We start from the raw sequence: 13625 nt of genomic DNA on the forward strand, positions 1-13625 counted from the left end.
GAGCGTCTAAACAGGTCAAAACTTGCAAAATTCAAAATTCTCTAAAAACAAAACTACATGTCCAAAACTTATAGAAAATACATTTTTGTGCTCTGTGAGTCGATATCCTTCGCATACAATTCAATTGGAGTTGAAAAATTCATTTTTGAAGAAAATGACATTTCAAAATCTTTAAATCGTCATATCTCGTTAACCGAGCGTCTAAACAGGTCAAAACTTGCAAAATTCAAAATTCTCTAAAAACAAAACTACATGTCCAAAACTTATAGAAAATACATTTTTGTGCTCTGTGAGTCGATATCCTTCGCATACAATTCAATTGGAGTTGAAAAATTCATTTTTGAAGAAAATGACATTTCAAAATCTTTAAATCGTCATATCTCGTTAACCGAGCGTCTAAACAGGTCAAAACTTGCAAAATTCAAAATTCTCTAAAAACAAAACTACATGTCCAAAACTTATAGAAAATACATTTTTGTGCTCTGTGAGTCGATATCCTTCGCATACAATTCAATTGGAGTTGAAAAATTCATTTTTGAAGAAAATGACATTTCAAAATCTTTAAATCGTCATATCTCGTTAACCGAGCGTCTAAACAGGTCAAAACTTGCAAAATTCAAAATTCTCTAAAAACAAAACTACATGTCCAAAACTTATAGAAAATACATTTTTGTGCTCTGTGAGTCGATATCCTTCGCATACAATTCAATTGGAGTTGAAAAATTCATGTTTGAAGAAAATGACATTTCAAAATCTTTAAATCGTCATATCTCGTTAACCGAGCGTCTAAACAGGTCAAAACTTGCAAAATTAAAAATTCTCTAAAAACAAAACTACATGTCCAAAACTTATAGAAAATACATTCGCATACAATTCAATTGGAGTTGAAAAATTCATTTTTGAAGAAAATGACATTTCAAAATCTTTAAATCGTCATATCTCGTTAACAGAGCGTCTAAACAGGTCAAAACTTGCAAAATTCAAAATTCTCTAAAAACAAAACTACATGTCCAAAACTTATAGAAAATACATTTTTGTGCTCTGTGAGTCGATATCCTTCGCATACAATTCAATTGGAGTTGAAAAATTCATTTTTGAAGAAAATGACATTTCAAAATCTTTAAATCGTCATATCTCGTTAACCGAGCGTCTAAACAGGTCAAAACTTGCAAAATTCAAAATTCTCTAAAAACAAAACTACATGTCCAAAACTTATAGAAAATACATTTTTGTGCTCTGTGAGTCGATATCCTTCGCATACAATTCAATTGGAGTTGAAAAATTCATGTTTGAAGAAAATGACATTTCAAAATCTTTAAATCGTCATATCTCGTTAACCGAGCGTCTAAACAGGTCAAAACTTGCAAAATTCAAAATTCTCTAAAAACAAAACTACAAGTCCAAAACTTATAGAAAATACATTTTTGTGCTCTGTGAGTCGATATCCTTCGCATACAATTCAATTGGAGTTGAAAAATTCATTTTTGAAGAAAATGACATTTCAAAATCTTTAAATCGTCATATCTCGTTAACAGAGCGTCTAAACAGGTCAAAACTTGCAAAATTCAAAATTCTCTAAAAACAAAACTACATGTCCAAAACTTATAGAAAATACATTTTTGTGCTCTGTGAGTCGATATCCTTCGCATACAATTCAATTGGAGTTGAAAAATTCATTTTTGAAGAAAATGACATTTCAAAATCTTTAAATCGTCATATCTCGTTAACCGAGCGTCTAAACAGGTCAAAACTTGCAAAATTCAAAATTCTCTAAAAACAAAACTACAAGTCCAAAACTTATAGAAAATACATTTTTGTGCTCTGTGAGTCGATATCCTTCGCATACAATTCAATTGGAGTTGAAAAATTCATTTTTGAAGAAAATGACATTTCAAAATCTTTAAATCGTCATATCTCGTTAACCGAGCGTCTAAACAGGTCAAAACTTGCAAAATTCAAAATTCTCTAAAAACAAAACTACATGTCCAAAACTTATAGAAAATACATTTTTGTGCTCTGTGAGTCGATATCCTTCGCATACAATTCAATTGGAGTTGAAAAATTCATTTTTGAAGAAAATGACATTTCAAAATCTTTAAATCGTCATATCTCGTTAACCGAGCGTCTAAACAGGTCAAAACTTGCAAAATTCAAAATTCTCTAAAAACAAAACTACATGTCCAAAACTTATAGAAAATACATTTTTGTGCTCTGTGAGTCGATATCCTTCGCATACAATTCAATTGGAGTTGAAAAATTCATTTTTGAAGAAAATGACATTTCAAAATCTTTAAATCGTCATATCTCGTTAACCGAGCGTCTAAACAGGTCAAAACTTGCAAAATTCAAAATTCTCTAAAAACAAAACTACATGTCCAAAACTTATAGAAAATACATTTTTGTGCTCTGTGAGTCGATATCCTTCGCATACAATTCAATTGGAGTTGAAAAATTCATTTTTGAAGAAAATGACATTTCAAAATCTTTAAATCGTCATATCTCGTTAACCGAGCGTCTAAACAGGTCAAAACTTGCAAAATTCAAAATTCTCTAAAAACAAAACTACATGTCCAAAACTTATAGAAAATACATTTTTGTGCTCTGTGAGTCGATATCCTTCGCATACAATTCAATTGGAGTTGAAAAATTCATGTTTGAAGAAAATGACATTTCAAAATCTTTAAATCGTCATATCTCGTTAACCGAGCGTCTAAACAGGTCAAAACTTGCAAAATTCAAAATTCTCTAAAAACAAAACTACATGTCCAAAACTTATAGAAAATACATTTTTGTGCTCTGTGAGTCGATATCCTTCGCATACAATTCAATTGGAGTTGAAAAATTCATTTTTGAAGAAAATGACATTTCAAAATCTTTAAATCGTCATATCTCGTTAACCGAGCGTCTAAACAGGTCAAAACTTGCAAAATTCAAAATTCTCTAAAAACAAAACTACATGTCCAAAACTTATAGAAAATACATTTTTGTGCTCTGTGAGTCGATATCCTTCGCATACAATTCAATTGGAGTTGAAAAATTCATTTTTGAAGAAAATGACATTTCAAAATCTTTAAATCGTCATATCTCGTTAACCGAGCGTCTAAACAGGTCAAAACTTGCAAAATTCAAAATTCTCTAAAAACAAAACTACATGTCCAAAACTTATAGAAAATACATTTTTGTGCTCTGTGAGTCGATATCCTTCGCATACAATTCAATTGGAGTTGAAAAATTCATTTTTGAAGAAAATGACATTTCAAAATCTTTAAATCGTCATATCTCGTTAACCGAGCGTCTAAACAGGTCAAAACTTGCAAAATTCAAAATTCTCTAAAAACAAAACTACATGTCCAAAACTTATAGAAAATACATTTTTGTGCTCTGTGAGTCGATATCCTTCGCATACAATTCAATTGGAGTTGAAAAATTCATTTTTGAAGAAAATGACATTTCAAAATCTTTAAATCGTCATATCTCGTTAACCGAGCGTCTAAACAGGTCAAAACTTGCAAAATTCAAAATTCTCTAAAAACAAAACTACATGTCCAAAACTTATAGAAAATACATTTTTGTGCTCTGTGAGTCGATATCCTTCGCATACAATTCAATTGGAGTTGAAAAATTCATTTTTGAAGAAAATGACATTTCAAAATCTTTAAATCGTCATATCTCGTTAACCGAGCGTCTAAACAGGTCAAAACTTGCAAAATTCAAAATTCTCTAAAAACAAAACTACATGTCCAAAACTTATAGAAAATACATTTTTGTGCTCTGTGAGTCGATATCCTTCGCATACAATTCAATTGGAGTTGAAAAATTCATGTTTGAAGAAAATGACATTTCAAAATCTTTAAATCGTCATATCTCGTTAACCGAGCGTCTAAACAGGTCAAAACTTGCAAAATTCAAAATTCTCTAAAAACAAAACTACAAGTCCAAAACTTATAGAAAATACATTTTTGTGCTCTGTGAGTCGATATCCTTCGCATACAATTCAATTGGAGTTGAAAAATTCATTTTTGAAGAAAATGACATTTCAAAATCTTTAAATCGTCATATCTCGTTAACAGAGCGTCTAAACAGGTCAAAACTTGCAAAATTCAAAATTCTCTAAAAACAAAACTACATGTCCAAAACTTATAGAAAATACATTTTTGTGCTCTGTGAGTCGATATCCTTCGCATACAATTCAATTGGAGTTGAAAAATTCATTTTTGAAGAAAATGACATTTCAAAATCTTTAAATCGTCATATCTCGTTAACCGAGCGTCTAAACAGGTCAAAACTTGCAAAATTCAAAATTCTCTAAAAACAAAACTACAAGTCCAAAACTTATAGAAAATACATTTTTGTGCTCTGTGAGTCGATATCCTTCGCATACAATTCAATTGGAGTTGAAAAATTCATTTTTGAAGAAAATGACATTTCAAAATCTTTAAATCGTCATATCTCGTTAACCGAGCGTCTAAACAGGTCAAAACTTGCAAAATTCAAAATTCTCTAAAAACAAAACTACATGTCCAAAACTTATAGAAAATACATTTTTGTGCTCTGTGAGTCGATATCCTTCGCATACAATTCAATTGGAGTTGAAAAATTCATGTTTGAAGAAAATGACATTTCAAAATCTTTAAATCGTCATATCTCGTTAACCGAGCGTCTAAACAGGTCAAAACTTGCAAAATTCAAAATTCTCTAAAAACAAAACTACATGTCCAAAACTAAGAGAAAATACATTTTTGTGCTCTGTGAGTCGATATCCTTCGCATACAATTCAATTGGAGTTGAAAAATTCATTTTTGAAGAAAATGACATTTCAAAATCTTTAAATCGTCATATCTCGTTAACAGAGCGTCTAAACAGGTCAAAACTTGCAAAATTCAAAATTCTCTAAAAACAAAACTACAAGTCCAAAACTTATAGAAAATACATTTTTGTGCTCTGTGAGTCGATATCCTTCGCATACAATTCAATTGGAGTTGAAAAATTCATTTTTGAAGAAAATGACATTTCAAAATCTTTAAATCGTCATATCTCGTTAACCGAGCGTCTAAACAGGTCAAAACTTGCAAAATTCAAAATTCTCTAAAAACAAAACTACAAGTCCAAAACTTATAGAAAATACATTTTTGTGCTCTGTGAGTCGATATCCTTCGCATACAATTCAATTGGAGTTGAAAAATTCATTTTTGAAGAAAATGACATTTCAAAATCTTTAAATCGTCATATCTCGTTAACCGAGCGTCTAAACAGGTCAAAACTTGCAAAATTCAAAATTCTCTAAAAACAAAACTACATGTCCAAAACTTATAGAAAATACATTTTTGTGCTCTGTGAGTCGATATCCTTCGCATACAATTCAATTGGAGTTGAAAAATTCATTTTTGAAGAAAATGACATTTCAAAATCTTTAAATCGTCATATCTCGTTAACCGAGCGTCTAAACAGGTCAAAACTTGCAAAACTCAAAATTCTCTAAAAACAAAACTACAACTCCAAAACTTATAGAAAATACATTTTTGTGCTCTGTGAGTCGATATCCTTCGCATACAATTCAATTGGAGTTGAAAAATTCATTTTTGAAGAAAATGACATTTCAAAATCTTTAAATCGTCATATCTCGTTAACCGAGCGTCTAAACAGGTCAAAACTTGCAAAATTCAAAATTCTCTAAAAACAAAACTACATGTCCAAAACTTATAGAAAATACATTTTTGTGCTCTGTGAGTCGATATCCTTCGCATACAATTCAATTGCAGTTGAAAAATTCATGTTTGAAGAAAATGACATTTCAAAATCTTTAAATCGTCATATCTCGTTAACCGAGCGTCTAAACAGGTCAAAACTTGCAAAATTCAAAATTCTCTAAAAACAAAACTACATGTCCAAAACTTATAGAAAATACATTTTTGTGCTCTGTGAGTCGATATCCTTCGCATACAATTCAATTGGAGTTGAAAAATTCATGTTTGAAGAAAATGACATTTCAAAATCTTTAAATCGTCATATCTCGTTAACCGAGCGTCTAAACAGGTCAAAACTTGCAAAATTCAAAATTCTCTAAAAACAAAACTACAAGTCCAAAACTTATAGAAAATACATTTTTGTGCTCTGTGAGTCGATATCCTTCGCATACAATTCAATTGGAGTTGAAAAATTCATTTTTGAAGAAAATGACATTTCAAAATCTTTAAATCGTCATATCTCGTTAACAGAGCGTCTAAACAGGTCAAAACTTGCAAAATTCAAAATTCTCTAAAAACAAAACTACATGTCCAAAACTTATAGAAAATACATTTTTGTGCTCTGTGAGTCGATATCCTTCGCATACAATTCAATTGGAGTTGAAAAATTCATGTTTGAAGAAAATGACATTTCAAAATCTTTAAATCGTCATATCTCGTTAACCGAGCGTCTAAACAGGTCAAAACTTGCAAAATTCAAAATTCTCTAAAAACAAAACTACATGTCCAAAACTTATAGAAAATACATTTTTGTGCTCTGTGAGTCGATATCCTTCGCATACAATTCAATTGGAGTTGAAAAATTCATTTTTGAAGAAAATGACATTTCAAAATCTTTAAATCGTCATATCTCGTTAACCGAGCGTCTAAACAGGTCAAAACTTGCAAAATTCAAAATTCTCTAAAAACAAAACTACATGTCCAAAACTTATAGAAAATACATTTTTGTGCTCTGTGAGTCGATATCCTTCGCATACAATTCAATTGGAGTTGAAAAATTCATGTTTGAAGAAAATGACATTTCAAAATCTTTAAATCGTCATATCTCGTTAACCGAGCGTCTAAACAGGTCAAAACTTGCAAAATTCAAAATTCTCTAAAAACAAAACTACAAGTCCAAAACTTATAGAAAATACATTTTTGTGCTCTGTGAGTCGATATCCTTCGCATACAATTCAATTGGAGTTGAAAAATTCATTTTTGAAGAAAATGACATTTCAAAATCTTTAAATCGTCATATCTCGTTAACAGAGCGTCTAAACAGGTCAAAACTTGCAAAATTCAAAATTCTCTAAAAACAAAACTACATGTCCAAAACTTATAGAAAATACATTTTTGTGCTCTGTGAGTCGATATCCTTCGCATACAATTCAATTGGAGTTGAAAAAATTCATTTTTGAAGAAAATGACATTTCAAAATCTTTAAATCGTCATATCTCGTTAACCGAGCGTCTAAACAGGTCAAAACTTGCAAAATTCAAAATTCTCTAAAAACAAAACTACATGTCCAAAACTTATAGAAAATACATTTTTGTGCTCTGTGAGTCGATATCCTTCGCATACAATTCAATTGGAGTTGAAAAATTCATGTTTGAAGAAAATGACATTTCAAAATCTTTAAATCGTCATATCTCGTTAACCGAGCGTCTAAACAGGTCAAAACTTGCAAAATTCAAAATTCTCTAAAAACAAAACTACAAGTCCAAAACTTATAGAAAATACATTTTTGTGCTCTGTGAGTCGATATCCTTCGCATACAATTCAATTGGAGTTGAAAAATTCATTTTTGAAGAAAATGACATTTCAAAATCTTTAAATCGTCATATCTCGTTAACCGAGCGTCTAAACAGGTCAAAACTTGCAAAATTCAAAATTCTCTAAAAACAAAACTACATGTCCAAAACTTATAGAAAATACATTTTTGTGCTCTGTGAGTCGATATCCTTCGCATACAATTCAATTGGAGTTGAAAAATTCATTTTTGAAGAAAATGACATTTCAAAATCTTTAAATCGTCATATCTCGTTAACCGAGCGTCTAAACAGGTCAAAACTTGCAAAATTCAAAATTCTCTAAAAACAAAACTACATGTCCAAAACTTATAGAAAATACATTTTTGTGCTCTGTGAGTCGATATCCTTCGCATACAATTCAATTGGAGTTGAAAAATTCATTTTTGAAGAAAATGACATTTCAAAATCTTTAAATCGTCATATCTCGTTAACCGAGCGTCTAAACAGGTCAAAACTTGCAAAATTCAAAATTCTCTAAAAACAAAACTACATGTCCAAAACTTATAGAAAATACATTTTTGTGCTCTGTGAGTCGATATCCTTCGCATACAATTCAATTGGAGTTGAAAAATTCATTTTTGAAGAAAATGACATTTCAAAATCTTTAAATCGTCATATCTCGTTAACCGAGCGTCTAAACAGGTCAAAACTTGCAAAATTCAAAATTCTCTAAAAACAAAACTACATGTCCAAAACTTATAGAAAATACATTTTTGTGCTCTGTGAGTCGATATCCTTCGCATACAATTCAACTGGAGTTGAAAAATTCATGTTTGAAGAAAATGACATTTCAAAATCTTTAAATCGTCATATCTCGTTAACCGAGCGTCTAAACAGGTCAAAACTTGCAAAATTCAAAATTCTCTAAAAACAAAACTACATGTCCAAAACTTATAGAAAATACATTTTTGTGCTCTGTGAGTCGATATCCTTCGCATACAATTCAATTGGAGTTGAAAAATTCATGTTTGAAGAAAATGACATTTCAAAATCTTTAAATCGTCATATCTCGTTAACCGAGCGTCTAAACAGGTCAAAACTTGCAAAATTCAAAATTCTCTAAAAACAAAACTACAACTCCAAAACTTATAGAAAATACATTTTTGTGCTCTGTGAGTCGATATCCTTCGCATACAATTCAATTGGAGTTGAAAAATTCATTTTTGAAGAAAATGACATTTCAAAATCTTTAAATCGTCATATCTCGTTAACCGAGCGTCTAAACAGGTCAAAACTTGCAAAATTCAAAATTCTCTAAAAACAAAACTACAAGTCCAAAACTTATAGAAAATACATTTTTGTGCTCTGTGAGTCGATATCCTTCGCATACAATTCAATTGGAGTTGAAAAATTCATGTTTGAAGAAAATGACATTTCAAAATCTTTAAATCGTCATATCTCGTTAACCGAGCGTCTAAACAGGTCAAAACTTGCAAAATTCAAAATTCTCTAAAAACAAAACTACAACTCCAAAACTTATAGAAAATACATTTTTGTGCTCTGTGAGTCGATATCCTTCGCATACAATTCAATTGGAGTTGAAAAATTCATTTTTGAAGAAAATGACATTTCAAAATCTTTAAATCGTCATATCTCGTTAACCGAGCGTCTAAACAGGTCAAAACTTGCAAAATTCAAAATTCTCTAAAAACAAAACTACAACTCCAAAACTTATAGAAAATACATTTTTGTGCTCTGTGAGTCGATATCCTTCGCATACAATTCAATTGGAGTTGAAAAATTCATGTTTGAAGAAAATGACATTTCAAAATCTTTAAATCGTCATATCTCGTTAACCGAGCGTCTAAACAGGTCAAAACTTGCAAAATTCAAAATTCTCTAAAAACAAAACTACATGTCCAAAACTTATAGAAAATACATTTTTGTGCTCTGTGAGTCCATATCCTTCGCATACAATTCAATTGGAGTTGAAAAATTCATGTTTGAAGAAAATGACATTTCAAAATCTTTAAATCGTCATATCTCGTTAACCGAGCGTCTAAACAGGTCAAAACTTGCAAAATTCAAAATTCTCTAAAAACAAAACTACATGTCCAAAACTTATAGAAAATACATTTTTGTGCTCTGTGAGTCGATATCCTTCGCATACAATTCAATTGGAGTTGAAAAATTCATTTTTGAAGAAAGTGACATTTCAAAATCTTTAAATCGTCATATCTCGTTAACCGAGCGTCTAAACAGGTCAAAACTTGCAAAATTCAAAATTCTCTAAAAACAAAACTACAACTCCAAAATTTATAGAAAATACATTTTTGTGCTCTGTGAGTCGATATCCTTCGCATACAATTCAATTGGAGTTGAAAAATTCATGTTTGAAGAAAATGACATTTCAAAATCTTTAAATCGTCATATCTCGTTAACCGAGCGTCTAAACAGGTCAAAACTTGCAAAATTCAAAATTCTCTAAAAACAAAACTACATGTCCAAAACTTATAGAAAATACATTTTTGTGCTCTGTGAGTCCATATCCTTCGCATACAATTCAATTGGAGTTGAAAAATTCATGTTTGAAGAAAATGACATTTCAAAATCTTTAAATCGTCATATCTCGTTAACCGAGCGTCTAAACAGGTCAAAACTTGCAAAATTCAAAATTCTCTAAAAACAAAACTACATGTCCAAAACTTATAGAAAATACATTTTTGTGCTCTGTGAGTCGATATCCTTCGCATACAATTCAATTGGAGTTGAAAAATTCATGTTTGAAGAAAATGACATTTCAAAATCTTTAAATCGTCATATCTCGTTAACCGAGCGTCTAAACAGGTCAAAACTTGCAAAATTCAAAATTCTCTAAAAACAAAACTACATGTCCAAAACTTATAGAAAATACATTTTTGTGCTCTGTGAGTCCATATCCTTCGCATACAATTCAATTGGAGTTGAAAAATTCATGTTTGAAGAAAATGACATTTCAAAATCTTTAAATCGTCATATCTCGTTAACCGAGCGTCTAAACAGGTCAAAACTTGCAAAATTCAAAATTCTCTAAAAACAAAACTACATGTCCAAAACTTATAGAAAATACATTTTTGTGCTCTGTGAGTCGATATCCTTCGCATACAATTCAATTGGAGTTGAAAAATTCATGTTTGAAGAAAATGACATTTCAAAATCTTTAAATCGTCATATCTCGTTAACCGAGCGTCTAAACAGGTCAAAACTTGCAAAATTCAAAATTCTCTAAAAACAAAACTACATGTCCAAAACTTATAGAAAATACATTTTTGTGCTCTGTGAGTCCATATCCTTCGCATACAATTCAATTGGAGTTGAAAAATTCATTTTTGAAAAAAATGACATTTCAAAATCTTTAAATCGTCATATCTCGTTAACCGAGCGTCTAAACAGGTCAAAACTTGCAAAATTCAAAATTCTCTAAAAACAAAACTACAACTCCAAAACTTATAGAAAATACATTTTTGTGCTCTGTGAGTCCATATCCTTCGCATACAATTCAATTGGAGTTGAAAAATTCATGTTTGAAGAAAATGACATTTCAAAATCTTTAAATCGTCATATCTCGTTAACCGAGCGTCTAAACAGGTCAAAACTTGCAAAATTCAAAATTCTCTAAAAACAAAACTACATGTCCAAAACTTATAGAAAATACATTTTTGTGCTCTGTGAGTCGATATCCTTCGCATACAATTCAATTGGAGTTGAAAAATTCATGTTTGAAGAAAATGACATTTCAAAATCTTTAAATCGTCATATCTCGTTAACCGAGCGTCTAAACAGGTCAAAACTTGCAAAATTCAAAATTCTCTAAAAACAAAACTACATGTCCAAAACTTATAGAAAATACATTTTTGTGCTCTGTGAGTCCATATCCTTCGCATACAATTCAATTGGAGTTGAAAAATTCATTTTTGAAGAAAATGACATTTCAAAATCTTTAAATCGTCATATCTCGTTAACCGAGCGTCTAAACAGGTCAAAACTTGCAAAATTCAAAATTCTCTTAAAACAAAACTACAAGTCCAAAACTTATAGAAAATACATTTTCGTGCTCTGTGAGTCGATATCCTTCGCATACCATTCAATTGGAGTTGAAAAATTCACGTTTGAAGAAAATAACATATCAAAATCTTTAAATCGTCATATCTCCTTAACCGAGCGTCTAAACAGGTCAAAACTTGCAAAATTCAAAATTCTCTAAAAACAAAACTACAACTCCAAAACTTATAGAAAATACATTTTTGTGCTCTGTGAGTCGATATCCTTCGCATACAATTCAATTGGAGTTGAAAAATTCATTTTTGAAGAAAATGACATTTCAAAATCTTTAAATCGTCATATCTCGTTAACCGAGCGTCTAAACAGGTCAAAACTTGCAAAATTCAAAATTCTCTAAAAACAAAACTACAACTCCAAAACTTATAGAAAATACATTTTTGTGCTCTGTGAGTCGATATCCTTCGCATACAATTCAATTGGAGTTGAAAAATTCATTTTTGAAGAAAATGACATTTCAAAATCTTTAAATCGTCATATCTCGTTAACCGAGCGTCTTAACAGGTCAAAACTTGCAAAATTCAAAATTCTCTAAAAACAAAACTACAACTCCAAAACTTATAGAAAATACATTTTTGTGCTCTGTGAGTCGATATCCTTCGCATACAATTCAATTGGAGTTGAAAAATTCATGTTTGAAGAAAATGACATTTCAAAATCTTTAAATCGTCATATCTCGTTAACCGAGCGTCTAAACAGGTCAAAACTTGCAAAATTCAAAATTCTCTAAAAACAAAACTACATGTCCAAAACTTATAGAAAATACATTTTTGTGCTCTGTGAGTCCATATCCTTCGCATACAATTCAATTGGAGTTGAAAAATTCATGTTTGAAGAAAATGACATTTCAAAATCTTTAAATCGTCATATCTCGTTAACCGAGCGTCTAAACAGGTCAAAACTTGCAAAATTCAAAATTCTCTAAAAACAAAACTACATGTCCAAAACTTATAGAAAATACATTTTTGTGCTCTGTGAGTCGATATCCTTCGCATACAATTCAATTGGAGTTGAAAAATTCATGTTTGAAGAAAATGACATTTCAAAATCTTTAAATCGTCATATCTCGTTAACCGAGCGTCTAAACAGATCAAAACTTGCAAAATTCAAAATTCTCTAAAAACAAAACTACAAGTCCAAAACTTATAGAAAATACATTTTTGTGCTCTGTATCCTTCGCATACAATTCAATTGGAGTTGAAAAATTCATTTTTGAAGAAAATGACATTTCAAAATCTTTAAATCGTCATATCTCGTTAACCGAGCGTCTAAACAGGTCAAAACTTGCAAAATTCAAAATTCTCTAAAAACAAAACTACAACTCCAAAATTTATAGAAAATACATTTTTGTGCTCTGTGAGTCGATATCCTTCGCATACAATTCAATTGGAGTTGAAAAATTCATGTTTGAAGAAAATGACATTTCAAAATCTTTAAATCGTCATATCTCGTTAACCGAGCGTCTAAACAGGTCAAAACTTGCAAAATTCAAAATTCTCTAAAAACAAAACTACATGTCCAAAACTTATAGAAAATACATTTTTGTGCTCTGTGAGTCCATATCCTTCGCATACAATTCAATTGGAGTTGAAAAATTCATGTTTGAAGAAAATGACATTTCAAAATCTTTAAATCGTCATATCTCGTTAACCGAGCGTCTAAACAGGTCAAAACTTGCAAAATTCAAAATTCTCTTAAAACAAAACTACAAGTCCAAAACTTATAGAAAATACATTTTCGTGCTCTGTGAGTCGATATCCTTCGCATACAATTCAATTGGAGTTGAAAAATTCATGTTTGAAAAAAAATGACATTTCAAAATCTTTAAATCGTCATATCTCGTTAACCGAGCGTCTAAACAGGTCAAAACTTGCAAAATTAAAAATTCTCTAAAAACAAAACTACAACTCCAAAACTTATAGAAAATACATTTTTGTGCTCTGTGAGTCGATATCCTTCGCATACAATTCAATTGGAGTTGAAAAATTCATGTTTGAAGAAAATGACATTTCAAAATCTTTAAATCGTCATATCTCGTTAACCGAGCGTC

Source organism: Episyrphus balteatus, chromosome 2, assembly GCF_945859705.1.
Source record: "Episyrphus balteatus chromosome 2, idEpiBalt1.1, whole genome shotgun sequence".
NCBI lineage: Eukaryota > Metazoa > Arthropoda > Insecta > Diptera > Syrphidae > Episyrphus > Episyrphus balteatus.